General features: G+C 41.6%; 1 protein-coding gene and 1 pseudogene across 1 annotated transcript in view; one reads left to right on the top strand and one right to left on the bottom strand.

The window, feature by feature from the left end:
* Positions 1-21804, top strand: part of MYO1D (myosin ID) — a 358754-nt gene that overhangs the window by 221150 nt on the left and 115800 nt on the right. The window lies entirely within an intron of this gene.
* Positions 4771-10392, bottom strand: LOC102266456 (small ribosomal subunit protein eS24 pseudogene; annotated as a pseudogene).

The raw sequence follows: 21804 nt of genomic DNA, 5'->3' as shown, positions 1-21804 counted from the left end.
TCCTGAAACCATCCAGCGCCCCCAGCCCGTCCCCAGTCCATGGCAAAACTGTCTTCCACGAAACCGATCCCCGGTGCCAGAAAGACTGGTGACGGCAGTCATAGAGTATTTGTCTTTCTCTACCCAGCCTATTTCAGTCATAATGCCCTCAGGATTCACCCACGTTGTTGCAAATGGCGGGATTTCCTTGTTTCTCGTGGCTGAATAATGCTACGTCATATATGTATGCCACATCTTTATCCATTGATCCACTGACAGATACATATTGTGGGTTTTCTTTGTCCTCCTATTACTAATAAGGTTGAGCCCTTTGCTGTGTGTTTACTGGTCATTTGGACCTCTTCTGTAAATTGCCTGTTGATGTCTCTTGCTGTGTTTCTGTTGGGCTGTCTTTTAAAAATTGATTTTTAGAAGTTCTTTTTATATTCTGTGTATGTGCCCATTGGCAGTTATAGATCTTATAGATACTTTCTCCAGCTCTGTGACTTGCCTTTTCATTCCTTTAGTGTTTCTATGAGCAACATTTTTCATGTTGGTATACTTCAGTTTATCCGTTTTTTCCTCTGAGGTTGATGCTTTTTTATTTTTCCTTAAGAAAGCATTCTCTATCCCAAGGTTGTGAAAATATCCTCATCTATCATATTCTATAAGCTTTATCGCTGCACCTTTCATATTGACATCTCACAGTCCACCTAGAATTGATTTTTCTGTATGTGCAAGGCAACAGCTCAGGGTTTATTTTTTTCCCATATAAACAATTGGCCCAACATCGCATATTGAAAAGACCATCTTTCCCCACTTGCTCTTCAGCACTACATTTGTTATAAATCAGAGTGGCCATATGTCTCTTTCTAGTTTCTCTACTCCGTTCTATTGGTCTACTGTCTATCTTTGTGCCAATGACAGTTTTAATTACTATTGGGCAGAGATTTTATGAACTGTAAAATTATAATAAATTTCCAAAATCTCCCACTTCAATTTCACCTTCCTCCCAATATAGTATTCTCATTATTGTTGTTGTTTTTTTAGTCAGTAAGTCATGTCTGACTCTTTTACGACCCCATGGACTGAGGCCCAGCAGGCGTCTCTGTCCATGGGATTTCCCAGGCAAGAATACTGGAGTGGGTTACTGTTTCCTTTTCCAGGGGATCTTCCCAACCCAGGGATCGAACCCACATCTCCTACATTAGCAGGCAGATTCTTTACCATTGAGATACCAGGGAAACCCAACATTCTCATTAGCTGTATCCATATGAAGGAGAGAGCTGAGGATAAAGCAAATCCTAGCGGAAGGGACAGCTTGCTGTTTACCCATTTCCTCTGTGAAAAAGTAAAATTCCTTTAGGAGTCAGGTTTAGAAATGAATGAAGTTCATACTGGTCAAGGAGCAGCTACCACTGTAATCTGTTGTGACCTCTCTAGAGACCCATATGCCAAATCTTTGGATTCACCCAGGAAAAGTTGAAGTCTATATTCTAGGTAATATCTCCTGATTGTTAAATGCCATGTAAGCCAAATAGAACACATCTTGTCAGCCCACAGGCCACCGGTTTGCTGCTCCTATTTTAAAAAGTCTCTGCTTTTGTCATCTGTTATTCTAAATGTGCTTAGTTCTTAGTTGCCTAGTCGTGTCTGACTCTTTGCAACCCCGTGGACTGTAGCCTGCCAGGCTCCTCTGTCCATGGAATTTTTCAGGCAAGAATACTAGAGTAAGTTGCCCTTTGCTCCTCCAGGCAATCTTCCTGGCCCTGGGTTTGAACCCACATCTTCTGTGTCTCCTGCTTTGCAGGCCAATTCTTTACCCTCTAGCCATCTCTACTCTGTGACCTCTTTGCTGCGTGCATGCGTGCTCAGTCACTTCAGTCGTGTCCAACTGTTTGTGACCCCATGGACTGTAGCCTGCCAGGCTCGTCTGTCCATGGGATTCTCTAGGCGAGAATACTGGAGTGGGTTGCCAAGGCCTCCTCCAGGGGATCTTCCCAATCCAGAGACTGAACCTGGGTCTCCTGTAATTGCAGGCAGATTCTTTACCACTGAGCTCCCTGTCAAATTTTTAAAACTCTAAAATCTATGGTATGTTTTATTCTAGATTTTATGTAGTAGAAACAAACACTAATCATTTCTTACTTATAAAAAGCTATAACTGGATGTGAGCTTTAGAAGAGTATATTTTCTGTGTCAATTAGCCAGGAAGGAAAAGAATGAAGGAAATCTTGGATACAGGTAGGTGCCTTTTCTACAGAACTTTCTACCCCTTCAGAGTTCACTGCTAATTGTATTCTTCCAACTTTTTATTATAAAATTTTTCAAATGTATAGGGAAATTAAAAGAATATTATAAGGAATACCCATATTCCCTTCACCTAGGTTCATTAAGTGTTTAATTTCTTTTTTGTCATACTTATTTTCTCTCTCTCATGACACTTCACTGCTAAAATGCCCCTGTGTGCGTTCTCCTAAGAATAGAACATCTCTCTTAACCACAACACCATTTTCATATCTAAAAATTTTAATAATATTTCTATAATACCAAACATAAGATATAATCATTATCCATTATGTGTTGGTCAACTCACGTTCAGATTTCCTCAGTTGTTCAAAGAATGTCTTTTATACCTGTTTTTTAAAAATCCTATCTAGGTTCATATTTTAGATCTGGTCATTACATATCTTTTAGTCCAAAACTGTGCCTCTAGAGACAACATCCCGCTTTTTTTTTTTTTTCATGAAATTGACTTTTAAAACAGCATTATTAAGGTATCATTTACTATGATAAGCTCAGTTGTGTTCCCTCAGAATTCATTTGTTAAAGTCCTAACCCCTGGTACTTTAACATAGGACTTGTGTTTGGAGACAGAATCTTTAAAGAGGTAATTAGGTTAAAATGAGACCTTAAGGCGGGCCCCGATCTACTATGATTGGTGTCTGTCTGTCTGTCTGTCTGTGTCGCTCAGTTGTGTCTGACTCTTTGCAGCTCCATGGACTGTAGCCCACCAGGCTCCTCTGTCCATGGGATTTCCCAGGCAAGAATACTGGATGGGGTTGCCATTCCCTTCTCCAGGGGATCTCCCCAACCCAGGGATGGAATCAGCATCTCCTGAATTAGCAGGCAGATTCTTTACCACTAGCACCACCTGGTAAGACGTGGTGTCCTTTTAGGACACAGACACATACAGAGGAAGATCACAGGAGGACACAGCAGGGAGACAGACACCCGCAAACAAGGAGAGAGGCCTCAGAAGGAGCTAGCTTTGCCCACGCTTTGGTCTTGGACTTCTAGCCTCCAGAACTCTGAGCCAACAGACTTCTGTTGTTTAAGCCACCTGCTCTGCTACTGTGTTATGGCAGCCCTGGAACTAATATATTTAGAGTACTTACCCCAAAATTCACCCATTGTAAGGTCCAGTTCAGTTATTTTTAGTAAAGGTATGCAGTTGTCCAAACATCACATGATTCCAGTCTTGGAACATTTCCATCACTTGAGAAAGTTCTCCCATGCTCATTTGTAGTAAATCCCACTCTCAGTTTCAGCCCTAGACAGTCACTGACCTTTCTGTGTCTATACTTTCACCTTTTCTAAAAACGTCATGTACATGGAATCATACCATACAGTAGATACTGTTTTCGTGTCTGGCGTCCTTTATTTAGCATAATGTTTCAGAGGTTCATCCATGTCCCGAGTATCACTGGTTCTCTGCTTTCATTGCTAAGTAATACTCCATTGAGTGGATGTATCAGATTTCATTTCTCCACTCACCAGCTGATGGACGTTTGGCTGCTGCATTCGTTCACATGCGAGACTTTCTGTGGGCATGTGTTTTCATTTCTCTTGGGTAGCTATCTATGAATGGAAGTACTCCTCATGGCATTTGTTTAACTTTGTAAGGAGCTACCAAACTGTTTTCCAAAGCGGCTGCTCCATTTTGCATTGTTTTCAGCGTCAGAGTCGTGGTTTCTCCGTATCCTCACCAACACTTGGTATGTATGATGTTGAGTTTTTAAAGAATCCAGGACTGGGCTAGTCTGGATTTGTCTAATTGTTTCCTCATGGTCATTTAACTTATTCTTCTAGTCTCTGTATTTCCTATAAGCTGGAAATTAAACCAGGAGATGTTAATTTTTTAACATTTATTTGGCTGCACTGGGTCTTAGGTGCGGCATGTGGGATCTAGCGCCCTGACCAGGGACTGAACCCAGGCCCTCTGCGTTAGGAGCAGAGAGTCTTAGCCACTGGACGACCAGGGAAGTCCCAGAAAGTGTTAATTTCTTTCAGTTTTATACTTCCACACACTTAAGATTATATCTTGCATGTCAGTAAAGAAGGCACATGTACAGCTGACTGCCTTGTGGATCTTTAGGAAATGTTTCATTGTAGCCAAGCTATTATTATATTGCCCTTGAGTTCAGTCGCTCAGCCATGTCCGACTCTTTGCGACCCCATGAACCACAGTACACCAGGCCTCCCTGTCCATCACCAACTCCCAGAATCCACCCAAACCCATGTCCATCGAGTTGATGTTGCCCTTGCTGTAGCCTAAATTCCAACTACTTATAGAACACATCCCATGTTTTCCTATGAACAATTAGAATTTAGCATAAAAAATTAAGATAAAAATGGCCATTAAGTATTTACCTATTAATAAGCTGCCCATCAGTAACAATACCTGTTATTTTCAGTTTTATTTTACCAGTCTCTTTTTATAACAAAATTCTGCCAATGCTTTGATCTTTGATACTTTCGTATTGAAGTTTTTATAGTTTATTAATCCTCTCATTTAAAATCTGGGCAATCACCACAGATAAAATCACTGCAGAGTCTTCCCTCCTTTTTGCCAGCACCAACGATGGCCTTTACAGTCCTGCTGACTTTGTGCATTCTGCTCTTGTGTTCCTTTCACTGTTTTCTTGAATTTTTTTTTTCTTCTTATACAGGCCACATTCTGCAAATCTGTGTTTGGATTTATTTTCCTTTGCATTATCCAATAAATCGTAAATTACACCAAAGCTATTGGCTTTGCCACCACCAAAATGGTTCTGAATCCAAGTACGAAGATGACAGCTAGAATAGTCTTATGTATTTTGTCTGGTTTCCCCCCCAGTTTTTGTCCTGGGTACTGTTGCCAGGCCAGGATGAAGGACATCAGTGATCATTTGTTTCCATAGCTGATTGGTCAGGAACTTCCTGGTCCAGATAGCTGCTGTGTTGTTCCTCGTGGTGGTTCCTCAGGCAGCCAGGAAGGGAAAATGGATACTTCTTATGTATTTCTACACCTTTTATCTCTCTCTCCCAAATCTCTGGCAACCACTGATCATTCTACTGTAGTTGTGCTTTTCTAGAATATCATATGCTTGGAATCATGCTTTTCATTCTGGCTTCTTTCACTTAGGAATCAGTATTCGAGGTTTTGTATATGCCTTTCTGTGGCTTGATAGCTTATTTCTTTTTATTGCTGAATAGGAGTCCATTGTATGAATGTACCATAGTTGGTTTATCCTTTGGCTTATTGAAACATCTCGGTTGTTTCCAGTTTGGGGCAGTTATGAATAAAGCTGCTACAAACATTCACATGAAGGTTTTTGTATGGTCACAAGTTTTCAAATTGTTTGGGTAAAAACCTTCAAGTACAATTCTAGGTCCTGTGATAAGGCCAAGTTTGGCTTTATAAGATCCACTGAACTGTCTTCCAACATGACTATCGTTTTGCTTTTCTACCAGCAATGATCAAGAGTTCTACATCAGATTTTTTTTTTTTAACTTTAGCCATTCTAACAGATGTGTCGTGGTACCATCTATTTTTCTATTACCCTAAATTATATAACCCAGCACTCACTGGGGTCTCAGTCAGTCTTTAACTACAGATATCATGTCTCCCCTCTCTGTGGTTAGTTGGTTTGTGTTCAGGAGATGACAAGTGATCTTGACATAAGCCTAGGTAAAATATAATTACAAGATAAATCAGGGACCTTTTTTTCCCTTGCATTAGCAAAAATCAATTTATCATTTAATCAAGATTCCAGGCACTCTTCACAGGAAAGATAAAAATAGGAAACCGTGACAGGTTTTTGAGAATATTCTCACAAATGGCATGATCAAATAATTATCCATAGCAGTCAGGATGAAATACTCAAGTTACAAGTGATCCCTTTTTTAACCACAGTGTAACTTTCCAGATACAGTTAGATTAGGAATGTTGTATTATTGTCAAATTAGTGTCATCCCCCTTGAGTCACTTTCTACATTTGTAAGAGGTAATATAAAATTAAAACATTAATTCCAATACAGTTGTCAAGAAAGGTTAAACTTTGTATGGGGGACGGTGGGGTCAGAATCTGAATGTTTTGCAAAGCGGGAAGACTCCTGGTAGCCACAGCTTGATGCAGAGACAAAGGCAAGAAACAGCCCACACAATTAGTCATGTTGTGTTCAAAACTTTGATCACGCCTCTTGAACTCCACTCATCATTCTAGAAATCCCTATAACTGGTGGGGGAAATTGCACCCCATGGCTGAGGCACATCGCTTGAATCAGTGCCCTGCTGCCTTTTGAGTTCCTGTGGACATGGGTGCTCCCCAGCCAGCACTCAGGGAGCTGGTTGCTAAGACCGAGTTTAATTTGCATAAACATAAAATCTGTTCACTGGTTTTGAGGGAGACCACATGAACTGAAACATTTAACCTGACCTCAGCTGGGACTCCTCTTACCCTTTTGTTGGCAGAGTTGTGTTGGTTTTGCCTGACGGGTGGGTTTGAAAAATGTTTGAATCTGCCCGTGAAGGCTGTTTTTGATATAGTCCTTTTTTATCAGCATGGGCTTGATGGCTGAGGAAGCAGCCAATTAATTTACACAAATACCTCCTTTAGTTCTAGGGAGAATAGGAAGCAGGCAGGGGAGAGAAGAGAGACAATTATCTGAAAGGATGTGACTGTTTTGTAGAGGTGAATGGATCGTAATTATGCCAGGCTTCATGCTTTATTACTCTATCTGACGTGACTCGCTGGAAAGATACTGTTTCATTTGAAAGATGGATTGTCCTTATAATGTGCTACAGGGGTGAACCCTGCTTAAAATCCATCGGCCTCAGGCCCTGCTCCCCATCACATTTCTCAAGCACCCTGCCCTCGTGGCTATATCCCAGGAGAAGGTGTTTCCATGGTAATCTCAATGGAGGCAGTCAGCTGATGTCTGGCACCGCCTGAGCTGGTGCTTGCCAGCCCTCTCTCCCTCACTCCTCCCTTGAGCCTTTAAACTATATTTATTAGTCCTCTTTAATGGAAAGTATATAACCCCTAATGTCAGACACTGAGTGGCTTTGGGTTTATTTATTTATTTGGGTAATAAACTTGCCTTCCTAATTAATTTTCAGTGAGTTCCTGCGAGCTGTAGTATTTCGAACATCTCATGCAAACGTTTAGATTTTTGCCTGTTATAACAAAGAGCGTTGCTTAGCAATATCGGATATTTGGAAACCTCCGTTCTTAAAAAAAAAAAAAGTGATGTCTGTATGAAAGAAGAATTTTAAAAGATAAAGGTGTTAGGGTTTCAGTTTAATTTTTTTAAGAATCTTTTCTTGCTCTGATGCTTTAGCAGTGAAATGGTCCACTCCTTATAATTTCTTTTAACACTCAGTTATTTCATATTTGGATTTGAGTGAGCCACATGGTTTTAAAATACTTCTAAGAAGTGGGACATCTAGCCAGGTTCTCTCACTTTCTTTTTTAATAAGAGAAGAAAGTCAGAATTTCAAAGCTACCCTATTGATTGTTTTCCTGACATTGTTTGGAAGTAAATGTCTTTTGTTGTATGAGTTAGACAGCACCGCTTACGCTAAACCATACTAAATAAGCAAACCAAGTTACAATGTCAAAAGGTGCTTTGGGGCAGAAGGTAGAGTCCATTTTCATTAGTACTGTACTTAGAAATTCAATTACAAATGTAAAAGATGTATCAAAGCAGTGTCTGAAAGCAGCAACCATCAGAGCGCACGCATGATTCCTTTGAAAAGCTATCTCGTTAAAGAAACACAAAGCCTTTAAAAACTAAAGTATGAGAAAATTAGTATGACACCACTTCATTTATCCAGAGGTCAGATTGTTAGTAACAAGATCCTTTTAAAACAAAGCCCTGAATAGAGGTGTACACATAAAGGATCTGTGCGTTTACAGAAATGTGTGCTAAGTCACTTCAGTCGTGTCTGACTCTTGCAACCCCATGGACTGTAGCCCACCAGGCTCCTCTGTCCAAGGAATTTTCCAGGAAAGAATACTGGAGTGGGTTGCCATGCCCTTCTCCAGGGTATCTTCCCAACCCAGGGATCAAACCCACGTTTCTTATGTCTACTGCATTGGCAGGCAGGTTCTTTACCACTAGCGCCACCTGGGAAACCTTTGCCAAAATATGCCAATCATTATGTATATTAGCCAAAAGATGCTGGATTACATAAATAAACATCTCTAAGCTTGCAGGAATAGGCTTCCTTTTACACAACTGTCTTATCAGAGCTCCCTTTTCTGCAGTCAATATTTTTGAACACCTACTATATGCTGTGCATTTGGCAGGCATTAGCAATGAAATAATACATCACCCAGTCTTCGCACAGGCCTGTGGGAGAAGCAGAGAAGCCAACCAGCCTGCCCAGCACAAGCATGTGGCAGCCATGTAGATACAGATGATTGTACCTATATCTCCAGGGGAAACTGTCACTCAGAAAATTAAAGTAATAGCCCAGGGTCACAAAGCTCACAGGGAATGGCCCCTGGCTTTCGTTTGACTCTGGAACCCTTAGAATCACAACCCTGGTGGTGACTTCCTAGCACCGCCTCCCTTGATGATAAATAACACATACAACCAAGATCCTGTTTTAAAAAGAGAGAAGAGGGACTTCTCTGGCAGTCCCGTGGTTAACACTTTGCCTTCCAGTGGAGAGGGCATGGTTTCAGTCCCTGGTCAGGAATCTAAGATCCCATATGCCTTGGGACCAAAAAAAAAGCCAAAATATAAAACAGAACCAATATTGCAACAAATTCAGTTAAAGACCTTAAAAACTGGTCTGCATCTGAACAGAGAGACTAGCATGGAAACATATACATTACCATATGTAAAATAGAAAGCAAGTGGGACTTTGCTGTGTGACCCGGGGAGCTCAAGCCGGTACTCTGTGATAACCTAGAGGGTGGGAGATGGGAGGAGGTCAGGAGGGCGCGGACATATGTATCCCTGTGGCCGATTCACGTTTGGAAACATTTGTTGAAAGTTGGACTTGCCACCAAATTCAGTTTTTCCATTAGATGTTTCTTATATGTATGTGTGTGTGTGTGTGTGTGTGTGTGTGTATGAGAGAGAGAGAGGGGGAAGGAGAGAAAATGACAGAGAGGGAGAGTGTGTGTGTGTTTTCTAAAAAGCCTGTGAAATGTATCCAAAAAATAAACCTTCCTGAGAATTATCTTATGCCATCCCTTGTATGTGGAACCTAAGAAGAAATGTTACAAATGAACTTACTTACAAAACAGAAGGAAACTCACAGATTAGAGAACTGAATTTATGGGTGTGAGGGATGGGTGGGGGATGCAGGGTCGGGATAGTTGGGGAGTTTGGGATGGACCTGTACACACTGCTATATTTAAAATGGATAGCCAACAGGGACCTACTGTGCAGCACAGGGATCTCTGCTCAATGTCTTGTGGCTGCAGTATTCTTGCCTGGAGGATCCCCACGGACAGAGGAGCCTGGCCGGGTCGGGAAGAGTCAGGCAGGACTGGGGGACCAAGCACAGCACAGCCTGGATGGGAGGGGACCTTGGGGGAGAATGGACACACGTATATGTGTAGCTGTGCCGCTGCACTGTTCAGCTGAAACTATCACAACATCCTTCATTGGCCATACTCCAGTACGAAATTAAAAGTTCTTTTTTAAAAACATTAAACCTTTAAGGTACTGACTGTGGTTTTACGTTTGCAAATAGTCTTAGCAGAAGATTTTCCTTCAACAAGAGTGGTGTAAGATCATCACTTTATGTTTGCTGACTCTCATCGCTTGTAACGGACATCACCATGCATTGTCACATATCACTGGGAGACGGTCCGACCCTGGTCCTGAACTCTTAGGTATTAAATAAAGGAGCTTGTTTCTTTGTTTCTGGTTGAGGTTCAGAGCTAAGGTTCTTTCCACTGAATCATCATAGTGAAGTTCTAGTGCACTGCAGGGAGAATCTGATTTTCTGATGTAACAGACACATGGAAGATTTTCTTTTATTGGTATTATATCTAAATAAAGACGTCTTTGCAATGTGCTAGGGATGGAGATAATGTGGCGGGATAAACCCTTCGACCTCGTCTCTACCTTTTACTCACTGTCCTCCACACATTCAATACACTGTGATTGTCTGAGGTCTACCATGGTGCTGGGGCACTGTGCTAGGTACTGGAAATAAAGAGGAAGAAGACAGAGTCTCTGCTCATTGTTTGGTGGGTGAGGCAGATATATACAGACGTCATCCCAGGACAGCTCATTACATGCTAAAACAAAGAGGCGTGATTTGCTGAGAAAGCGTGGAGGAGGGGCAGACATGGTTTCTCAGACAAGGAAGCAGTTGAGGGGTTCATAAGTGCAAACACTTGTGCATTTTTATATATGGGGTACTTGTGTCTTTTTAGGTCAGCTGGTAAAGAATCCCCCTGCAATGCAGGAGACCCCGGGTTGATCCGTGGGTCGGGAAGATCTCCTGGAGAAGGGATAGGCTACCTACTCCAGTATTCTTGGGCTTCCCTGGTGGCTCAGATGGTAAAGAATCTGCCTGTAATGCGGGAGACCTGGGTTTGATCCCTGTTGGGAAGATCCCCTGGAGGAGGTCAACCCACTCCAGTATATTCTTACCAGGAGAATCCCCATGGACAGAGGAGCCTAGCAGCTACAGTCCATGGGGTCACAAAGAGTTGGACACGACTGAGTGACTAAGCATACGAAGGGATGTGTGAACAACTGCTTTTGGCAGTGCAGAGGGACAAGTTTAGGAGACAAGATGAGGTTTGGTTTTTAGGAAGCTAATCCTGACAGCGTTAGCAAAGTATGGATGAACTGGGAAGAGGCTGATGAAATAAATACCATTCTAGTAAATATTTTAGGGGGCTCGGGACATGGTGCTACTGGTGATATTGGATTGAAATAGGGCCCCGAGAAGAATAAATTAAAGTAAGGTAATGAACTTCATCTTGGCTGGGTCAAACGAGTGGTCCCCAAGGAACCCTTATCTGAGTTTTCCCCAGATGGGCCGAGGACCCACCTGGCGCTCCAGGAAAGGTCTAAGTTTTGCGTTCACGTTTGAGAATTTTTAGTCTTAAAGAGAGGGAAACTAGCAGCCTGTTCCCCCACTAGACCCAGGTCGTCCTCTCCTACAGTGAATGCCTCTTGGCTGCTCAGCCGCATTGTAAACTCCCTAAGGAGGAAGCTACATCTTCTAATCTGTTGGTGTGTGTGATCTAGAATAGCAAGTTGGAACTTCCAGTTCTGGACAAGATAGAATAGATTAATTTCTCCTCATCCTCCTCACTAATTACATCTGAAAACCATAAACATCATATTATAAAACGAACGTTAAGAAGACTCCTGAAAGATGGAGAGAAAGCGCACTAACTGGAGACTTGAGAAGCCACATGGCAGTGGGTTCCTTGGGATTTCTTTTGGTCTCTGTACTTCCCGTGCTAGAGAAGCCCCTTCCCAGATGGCACAGACCAAAAAAGTTCTCTTGTGCCAGAGGAACAGGAAGTGGGCAGCCTAGCAAAACAGAAACCTTTTTGACAATCAGTGTTCTTTTTGAGAAAAACACCCAGGAGCGTTGCAGCCGCTCCCCAACCCCCAACTTCCATCAGCAAAGGTCTCATAGAAAACCTGGACCTCTTCCCTTGCCTGGAGTTATTTTAATTAATTATTCATTTAATTAAAATTATTTTAATTCAAAGAAAAGACCAGTGAGGAGAGTAATTTAAGTAAGTTAGTGGTTTAAGAGGAAAAAAATAAATTCAAAATCATGTAAAACTTGATTCAATTAGTAAAACAAGTAGCTTTGTAAAATAATAATTTGTCTAAGTTGAAGTTACTTAACAGTTTTACCTAAATCAATGGTTTTGTGCGATTAGAATCACTTGGGGAGGTTTTAAAACTATGGATGCCCAGCCCTTTCCAAGCCCCAATAAACCAGAGTGTCCCCAGTGATTCTCACGTGCAGTCAAGTTTGAGAGCATCAGCCTAAATGGACCGGAGGGAATAGACAGAATACAAGTGGAGAAATTTTAACAACTCCTGAATAGTCAAAATAACTATGATGGAGTTTGTGCACTAAATTTTGCATGCTCTTTCTAAAGGAGGGCCCTCTTGGGCCATTTATCTTGCATCATGCACCCTTGTGATGAATCTGATTATCTGGTCCCCAAGCCCACAACAGTAAATCTGAAGCAGTAATTAAAAGGGAGTCAGTCTCTCACAGGCGGTCATATTGATGTTTGCAGTACATGAAAACTGAACGTACAGGAGGGCTCAGAGGAGATTTAGTTCAGTTCCACTAGATGGCTTGGTATTAAAAACTTGTTGGAGTGATTTCTTGAGCTGTCTCCTCAGAGCAGTCGTTTTGGAATTAAAATTCAGTTTTTCACGAAACTACTGAGTCCTAAGCTGCAAACCCAGGAATTCAAACTGCCAGAGAGTTGAGAGAGACCTCCAACAGGTCTGAGATTTTTAGCCGAAAGGAAACAATTAGCCATTTGGCTGATACCCAGCTATTTGGCTGATATTGGTAGGTTCTAGCCCCATTTCCAAAGAATAGCAAGAAGAGATAAGAAAGCCTTCCGCAGTGATCAATGCAAAGAAATAGAGGAAAACAACAGACTGGGAAAGACTAGAGATCTCTTCAAGAAAATTAGAGATACCAAGGGAACATTTCATGCAAAGATGGGCTCGATAAAGGACAGAAATGGTATGGACCTAACAGAAGCAGAAGGTATTAAGAAGAGGTGGCAAGAATACACAGAAGAACTGTACAAAAAAGATCTTCACGACCCAGATAATCACGATGGTGTCATCACTGACCTAGAGCCAGACATCCTGGAATGTGAAGTCAAGTGGGCCTTAGAAAGCATCACTACGAACAAAGCTAGTGGAGGTGATGGAATTCCAGTTGAGCTATTTCAAATCCTGAAAGATGATGCTGTGAAAGTGCTGCACTCAATATGCCAGCAAATTTGGAAAACTCAGCAGTGGCCACAGCACTGGAAAAGGTCAGTTTTCATTCCAATCCCAAAGAAAGGCAATGCCAAAGAATGCTCAAACTACCGCACAATTGCACTCATCTCACACTCTAGTAAAGTAATGCTCAAAATTCTCCAAGCCAGGCTTCAGCAATATGTGAACCATGAACTTCCTGATGTTCAAGCTGGTTTTAGAAAAGGCAGAGGAACCAGAGATCAAATTGCCAACATCCGCTGGATCATGGAAAAAGCAAGAGAGTTCCAGAAAAACATCTATTTCTGCTTTATTGACTATGCCAAAGCCTTTGACTGTGTGAATCACAATAAACTGTGGAAAATTCTGAAAGAGATGGGAGTACCAGACCACCTGACCTGCCTCTTGAGAAATCTGTATGCAGGTCAGGAAGCAACAGATAGAACTGGACATGGAACAACAGACTGGTTCCAAACAGGAAAAGGAGTACATCAAGGCTGTATACTGTCACCCTGCTTATTTAACTTATATGCAGAGTACATCATGAGAAACGCTGGACTGGAAGAAACACAAGCTGGAATCAAGATTGCCGGGAGAAATATCAATAACCTTAGATATGCAGATGACACCACCCTTATGGCAGAACGTGAAGAGGAACTAAAAGCCTCTTGATGAAAGTGAAAGTGGAGAGTGAAAAAGTTGGCTTAAAGCTCAACTTTCAGAAAACGAAGATCATGGCATCCAGTCCCATCACTTCATGGGAAATAGATGGGGAAACAGTGGAAACAGTGTCAGACTTTATTTTTTGGGCTCCAAAATCACTGCAGATGGTGATTGCAGCCATGAAATTAAAAGATGCTTACTCCTTGGAAGGAAAGTTATGACCAACCTAGATAGCATATTCAAAAGCAGGGATATTACTTTACCAACAAAGGTCTGTCTAGTCAAGGCTATGGTTTTTCCTGTGGTCATGTATGGATGTGAGAGATAGACTGTGAAGAAGGCTGAGTGCCAAAGAATTGATGCTTTTGAACTGTGGTGTTGGAGAAGACTCTTGAGAGTCCCTTGGACTGCAAGGAGATCCAACCAGTCCATTCTGAAGGAGATCAGCCCTGGGATTTCTTTGGAAGGAATGATGCTGAAGCTGAAACTCCAGTACTTTGGCCACCTCATGTGAAGAGTTGACTCATTGGAAAAGACTCATTGGAAAAGACTCTGATGCTGGGGGGGATTGGGAGCAGGAGGAGAAGAGGACGACATGAGATAAGATGGCTGGATGGCATCACTGACTTGATGGACGTGAGTCTGGGTGAACTCCAGGAGTTGGTAATGGACAGGGAGGCCTGGCGTGCTGCGATTCATGGGGTCGCAAAGAGTCAGATATGACTGAGTGACTGAACTGAACTGAACCCCATTTCCAGGAGAAAGCAATGGCAACCCACTCCAGTACTCTTGCCTGGAAAATCCCATGGACAGAGGAGCCTGGTAGGCACGACTGAGCAGCTTCACTTTCACTTTTCACTTTCATGCATTGGAGAAGGAAATGGCAACCCACTCCAATGTTCTTGCCTGGAGAATCCCAGGGACAGTGGAGCCTGGTGGGCTGCCATCTATGGAGTCTCACAGAGTCGGACACGACTGAAGCGACTTAGCAGCAGCAGCAGCAGCAGCAATCCCATTTCCAATAAGGAATTTGACAAACTTAATCTAAATATGAAAAAGCCTTGCAACTTCCCTGGTGGGCCAGTGGCTGAGACTCCACACTCCCAATGCAGGGGTCCCAGGGTTCAATTCCTAGTCAGGAAACTACATCCTGCATGCCACAGTTAAGATCCCGTGCAGCCAAATAAATAATCAAATTTGCATGCCACAAATGAGATACTTGCACCAAAAGGAAAAAATGACTCAAGCATTTAAATTAATAAAAGAGGCTACAGCGGGCCCAGGTTCCTTGGTAACTCACTCTAAATTAATTTGTATCATAAAGTATGAAGTTCATTTGTGATGAAAACATTATGACTGGGTTGCACATTTTCTTCTTGGTGATGCCCTTGATTCCCTGTCCAAGTGAGGACTATTTGGAGAAACTTGGAGTTGATATGGAAATGTTGTTAATATTCAGTGCAGTTAGATAGATTGGTATTGGAAATTTATTAAAGAGTTTTGCTCAGTTGCCTTCATCAAGCAATTCAAATCAAGGGTTGAAGGGCCTTGTCAATCAATAATAGAAACTCAAGCCTTTAGTCAGTTGATTACAGTTATTTTCGTTGGCCTGAATAATATTGATCAGTAGTACTAGGCTTATAATTAGGTGCTTGTGCCTGAAGTTGATTAAACTGGCTTGAAGACAATTTTTTTGGTACTGCTCACAGCCTGTATTTTGTAGAAAAGGCTTTATTTCACCAGTAGAACGTCATGTACTATTTACACACACTGGTATTATTTTTGGAGCTTGTGGTCCAGGGGTGTGATCACAGGAATGCCAGTAGCCTTGAAGATATATCTGTTTTAAAGCACATTTACTAATTAATGTTCATTGTAACAACTCTGAATCCTTAAGAAAGTAAAAGAATAATTTTATAATGTTTAAGGAAGCTGGAAAACATCCTAAGAAAGTCTGTGTTCTTACATATTCTTCCAACATGGTAAAAAATTTTTTTAATTTGTTGGAAGTAATATTTTCTGCAAAGGAATAAACTCTTAGTTATCCTGAACTCTGCATTCTTTCCATGATACGTTTACAAAATTAAGGTTTCTCTGATTTCAGGTCACTATTGCTGCATAACAATTTACCCCAAACTTACAACCAGCTACTTTTTATTATGATTATACCTCCTGGTGGCGAAGATGGTTAAGAATCTCCCTGCAGTGCAGGAGACCCGGGTTCCATCCCTGGGTCCGGTAGATCCCACATGCTGGGGGGGCAGTTAAACCTGTGTGCCACAACTACTGAGCCCGTGTTCTAGAGCGTGTACTCCACAATGAGAGAAGCCACCGCAGTGAGAAGCCCAAGCATCACAACTAGAGAATAGCCCCTGTTCACCACAACCAGAGAAAGCTTGTCCACATCAACAAAGACCCAGCACGGCCAACAATAAGCAGCTGATTTTTAAAAATTTATAATTCACTAAAACCGTGCCCACAAATCTCTGCAAGATAAGCTCTCCTGTTCTTGGGTTGCTTATGAGCTACTATGGGACAAGACCCCTAAGACTTTTCAGAGCCTCATTGTGAGAAAATTTGTGAGGCATGCCCTGAAGATCTTTAGAGCCTTTCATCTGCCTGGAGATTTCTATGAAGTACTGCCTTAGATCTTTCTGAGGTTTTGACAAAGGATTTTTACAGACCCACTCTGGATCTGATCATTGCCCCGAAACCATTTCTTAATTTGAGAATCATTTGCCATCTGGAGAAGCTGAGAATAAGAAACAGTTTTATTTTCAAACCCAGCAAGTGCAAGCTCCTTTATATTTCTTCTAAACTTTGCATGAGAGCCAAGCAGCTCTGTATTAAGAGCATGCTTCTCCTCTCACGTGTTTTCATAGACAGCAAGAGGCAGCCAGATGGCACGTCCGGCATCCTGTCTGGAAATCCGTATCTTGAGCACCAGTTTGTTAGGTACATCTTCTGTTCTCTGCCTTCCCATAGGCAGCAGGGTTATCAAGTTTTCCACCACTTCATGATAAAAGCCTCCTTGCCTCGTGCTTGAGATCATATTTTCCTTGCTTCCCTTCAGGCCCTCGTGACCGCCTCCTTAAAGCCCATCGTGATTCCACCAGCAGGCTCCTCAAGGCTCTTCCAGCTACCACCCACTTCCCAAAGCCAGGGCCAACTGTTTAAGGATTCTGCTACAGGAGCACCTCACAGCTCCCAAATTTGGATTTCAGTCAACTGTTGCTTGGGTGCTACCTTCCACCCTAAGACTTAGTGGAGTTAAAAAAAAAATATGACCATTTAATTATTTTTTACACTTTTATTTTATATAGGAGTATAGTCAATTAACAGTGATGTGTTAGTTTCAAGTGTACAGCAGAGTGATTCAGTTATACCCATACAAGTATCCTTCCTTTTCAGATTCTTTTCCCACTTAGATTACTGTAGAGTATTGGGCCAAGTTCCCTGTGCTATACAGTCAGTCCTTGTTGGTTGTCTACTTTAAATCTAGTAGCATATGACCATTTTATTATGATCACGGATTCCGTGGGTCCAGAATTTGAAAAGGGCACCATGGGGCCAGTTTACCTTTGCTCCACAATATGCAGGGTTTTAGTTGGGAAGTCACAAAAGCTGGGAGTTACCCAATGACTGAGGATCTTTGGGACCCTCATATGCTCACTCATCTGGTGCTGAGGCTGGGAGGGCTCATCCCAGAGCTGCTGACTAGAAGGTCAGCACCTGACCTCACAGCACAGCGACCTCGGGATAGTCAGCCCTCCTACAAAATGACTCAAAGCACAAGCACTCTGTTGCCCCAAATGATGGTTGTTCATAGAAGAATAAGATGAGCTTCCCTGGTGACTCAGATGGTAAAAAATCCACCTGCAGTGCAAGACACCCGGGTTCAGTCCCTGGGTGGGAAAGATCCCCTGGTGAAAGGACTGGCTACCCACTCCACTATTCTTGGGATTCCCTCATGGCTCAGACAGTAAAGAATCTGCCTGCAATGCAGGAGACCCAGGTTCAATCCCTGGGTCGGGAAGATCCCCTGGAGGAGAAAATGGCAAAACCCACTCCAGTATTCTTGCCTGGAGAACTCCATGGACAGAGGAGCCTGGCAGGCTACAGTCCGTGGGGTCGCAAAGAATTGGACGCGAATAAGCGACTAACACTTTCATAGGGTGATAAACTCTTATTTATCCCAAATAGTACGTTATTTCCATGACAAGTCAGTATCATTAAGATCTCTGATTTATAGCTAGTTGGGCAAAGGAGAGGGGGAAGAGAGGAGAAAGAAAGGAAGGAAGAGGGAAAGAAAGAAAGAGGTAAAGGGAGAGAAAAAAGGAAAACTGGGAGAACAGAGATGAACAGAGAGCAGAGACACAAAAGCAAGGAATAAAGTCACCAGGCATCCTGCAAAAAGCCAGAGCATCTGTCTCCCAAGCCTCTGAATGGAAAACAGAATGAACAGAATGTTCTCCATCATTGAGCAGCCAAATCAATTTGTTAATTGAGATCAAAAGAGCATAAATATTATAACTCTGCAGTCAAACCAAAGAACTGAAGTAGAGAATAGTTAAATCCCAAAGGCCAAGTGTGTATATCACCACACAGAAAATACCTGAAGCAGTGAAATGACCAGCACAATTTTATGAAAGCCCTTTGTGTGTTAATCACATCCCTGATGGGGGTGAGAGGACCCCAGGTTAATGCAGTCCCTTAGAGGTGTATGTAGAGAGTAGTAACTACAGAAAAGAGATACCCCCACTCAAAAAGACTTGGAGTAGCTGCTTTCCAGGAGTAAGTCTGGAAGAGAAGGTCCCAGAGCAAATACTAGTGCATTCTCCTCCCTGGTCAGACCAGGATGGTTTTTAAAGGAGTTGGTCACCATTTAAAAGATTAACTTTTTTCAAATAAATGCATATTTAGAGGGTTGACATTTAGAAAACGCAAGTTTTGTGGAATTGTGATATGTTTTAGAATCGTAATGTTAAAAAGATGAATGGCAGATTAATGGAATAGAAAAGGAAGAATATTGTTTTTTAAAAAGATTAATTTGTTTAAAAGTCACAAAGTGCTTGTGGCCCATTCCATCATCAGAGATTTTGTCATAAAGTGTCAGAGCCTTTTCTCGTGATTCCCACAGTCTCCAGAAGTCTGCAACTTCTAGAAATTATTGTTTGGGATTCTGGTGTTTATAGGCTGCATTTTGAGGCCCCACAGTTTTCCGTGACAAAGCTTGTATGCCCACATATAGATGCAGAAAGGGAGATAAAGATGGAATATGAAGCAAGAGAGACAGCAAGCATAATTCAGAACGATCCATGCATCCCAGTGTTGGCTGTAGCACTGTTTACAATAGCCAAGACATGGAAGCACCCTGAACGTCCACTGACAGGAGAATGGACAGAGATGTGGTGCATATAGACAGTGGGTTACTACTACACAGCCATAAAACGGAGTGAAATGATATCATCTGCAGCAACACAGAGAGACCTAGAGATCGTCATACTGAGTGAAGTAAGTCAGAGAGAGAAAAACAAATATCATGTGCTGTCCCTTATATAAGGAATCTTAAAAATAGTAGAAATGAACTTATTATCTACAGAACAGAAATAGTCACAGATGTAGAAAACAAACTTATGGGTTACCAGGGGAAGGGGGCAGGGAGGGATAAATTGGGAGACTGGGATTAACATATACACACTTCCATGTGTAAAATAGATACCTAATAAAGCCCTACTGTATAGCACAGGAAACTCTTTTCAGTACTCTGTAACGACCTATATGGGACAAGAATTTTTAACAGAGTGGATATATGTTTAAAGAAAAAAAGATAAAAAGATGATAGGTGGTTATCTTGGACTTTGAGGGATTATTAACCCTGTTCCTGTTCTTATCCTACAAAGCGAGGCTGAACCTAATCCAACAACTGTGGGTTTATGGCCTCAACATAATTTTTTTAATTATTGAAAACTGGAGATTGGAAACCAAAGATTATCAGTCTATTAAAAGAAATCAAATGAAGTCAAATTCTCTTGCAAGGAATCTTACTAAATAAGTAGAATATTGTTGTTTAGTCACTAAGTCGTGTCCAACTCTTTGTAACTCCATAGACTGTAGCCTGCCAGGCTGCTCTGTCCCTGGGATCTTCCAAGCAAGACTACTGGTGTGGGTTGCCATTTCCTTCTCCAGTGGATCTTCCCTACCCAGGAATTGAACCCACATCTCTTGCATTGGAGATGGATTCTTTACCACTGAGCCACCTGGGAAGCCCATTAAGTAGAATATATAGGCCACCAAATATAGTTTAAATTCCAAACCATCTATTTCAAGCAGTTTGAATAAACCTATATTCTATTATTGTATTTTAATTAGTTCCTTTAAGATTACCATTATAGCATTTGCCTGGTTTGTCACCTTCAAAGATTAACTATATTCTTTATAAAATTCTCACAATCCTAAAGGTACAATTCATGAAAACAGAGAAAAGATGAAGGGAAAGTTCTGTATTTTGTGAGTTTGTTCTTAGTACAGTGGCTCTCTGGCTTTCTAGGTCTAAGTAATTAGCTAATCTTTTTAGCTCTCAAAAGCTAAGTAAGTCAATTTGACTTACAAATATAGAACTAAGTCTTTAAAAAGAACATTCAGAGGAAACTCTCTGGCATGATGGAAATATTCTCTCTCTTGATTTGGATGTCAAAAATCATCTACCTAAACACTTAAACATCTGTGAATTTTACTGCTCCTAATTTTACTGTAAAAACCTCAATTTTTAAAAATAGTATTTGATGGGTCAAGATGTATGGAGTGTTTTGGTGTGAATAGAATCATATATTTTCATTTCCAGTTAATTATTTTCTTACCTGTTGTTTATAAAAGTAGTAAAAACAACAAAAAAAATAGACAGTATCTATTAACATAGCCTCTGTCATTTAAAAATTCTATTTAAAGATCCAGCCAAGGTCTCTAGGATTGGTCATTATGCTTGGTTTTAGCCTGATAATACTTTTCTACAAGTGAAAGTGAAAGTCGCTCAGTCATGTCCAACTCTGCGACCCCATGGACTATATAGTCCATGGATTCTCCAGGACAGAATACTGGAGTGGGTTGCCATTCCTTCTCCAGGAGATCTTCCCAACCCAGGGATCGAACTAAGGTCTCCTGCATTGCAGGCGGATTCTGTACTGTCTGAGCCATCAGGGAAGCCCAAGAACATTGGAGTGAGTAGCCTACCCCTTCTCCATCTGATCTTCCCAACCCAGCAATCAAACCAGGGTCTCCTGCATTGCAGGAGATTCTTTACCAGCTGAGTACAAGGGAGGAAGTATATTCTCTCCTTTATCCACAATGCTTTGCTGCTGAAGATTACTGTTGGGTTAGAAAAAAACTTAAAACTAATATTGTAGTGGGACTTCCCTGGTGGTCCAGTAAGAATCCACCTTCCAATGCAGAAACAAGGGTTCAATCCCTGGCTGGAGAAGTAAGGTCCCGCATGCCGCAACTAAGACCCAATACAGCCAAATAAATAAATAAGTATTTTTTAAACTAATATTGTAGTGATGATATGATAATAAGTACAGTAAGTCAGGCAGAGAAGCAGAAATATCCAATGACATTGCTTATATGTGGAATCTAAAAAAGAAATGATACAAATGAACTTACAACATGAAAAGAGATTTGCAGACTTAGAGAACTGAACTTATGGTTGCAGGGATGGGGAAGGATCGGGGAAGGGATAGTTAGGGAGTTTGGGATCAACATATACAAACTGCTGTTTTTAAAATGGATAACCAACAAGGACCTACTGTGTAGTACAGGGAACTCTGCTCAGTGTTGTGTGGCAGCCTGGATGGGAGGGGAGTTTAGCAGAGAACAGATAGATACATCTATATGTATGGCTGAGTCCCTTTGCTGTTCACCTGAAACTGTCCACACCAT

This window comes from Bos mutus, chromosome 19 (assembly GCF_027580195.1).
Source record: "Bos mutus isolate GX-2022 chromosome 19, NWIPB_WYAK_1.1, whole genome shotgun sequence".
Classification (NCBI taxonomy): domain Eukaryota; kingdom Metazoa; phylum Chordata; class Mammalia; order Artiodactyla; family Bovidae; genus Bos; species Bos mutus.
This window is presented reverse-complemented; position numbering and strand designations above follow the sequence as displayed.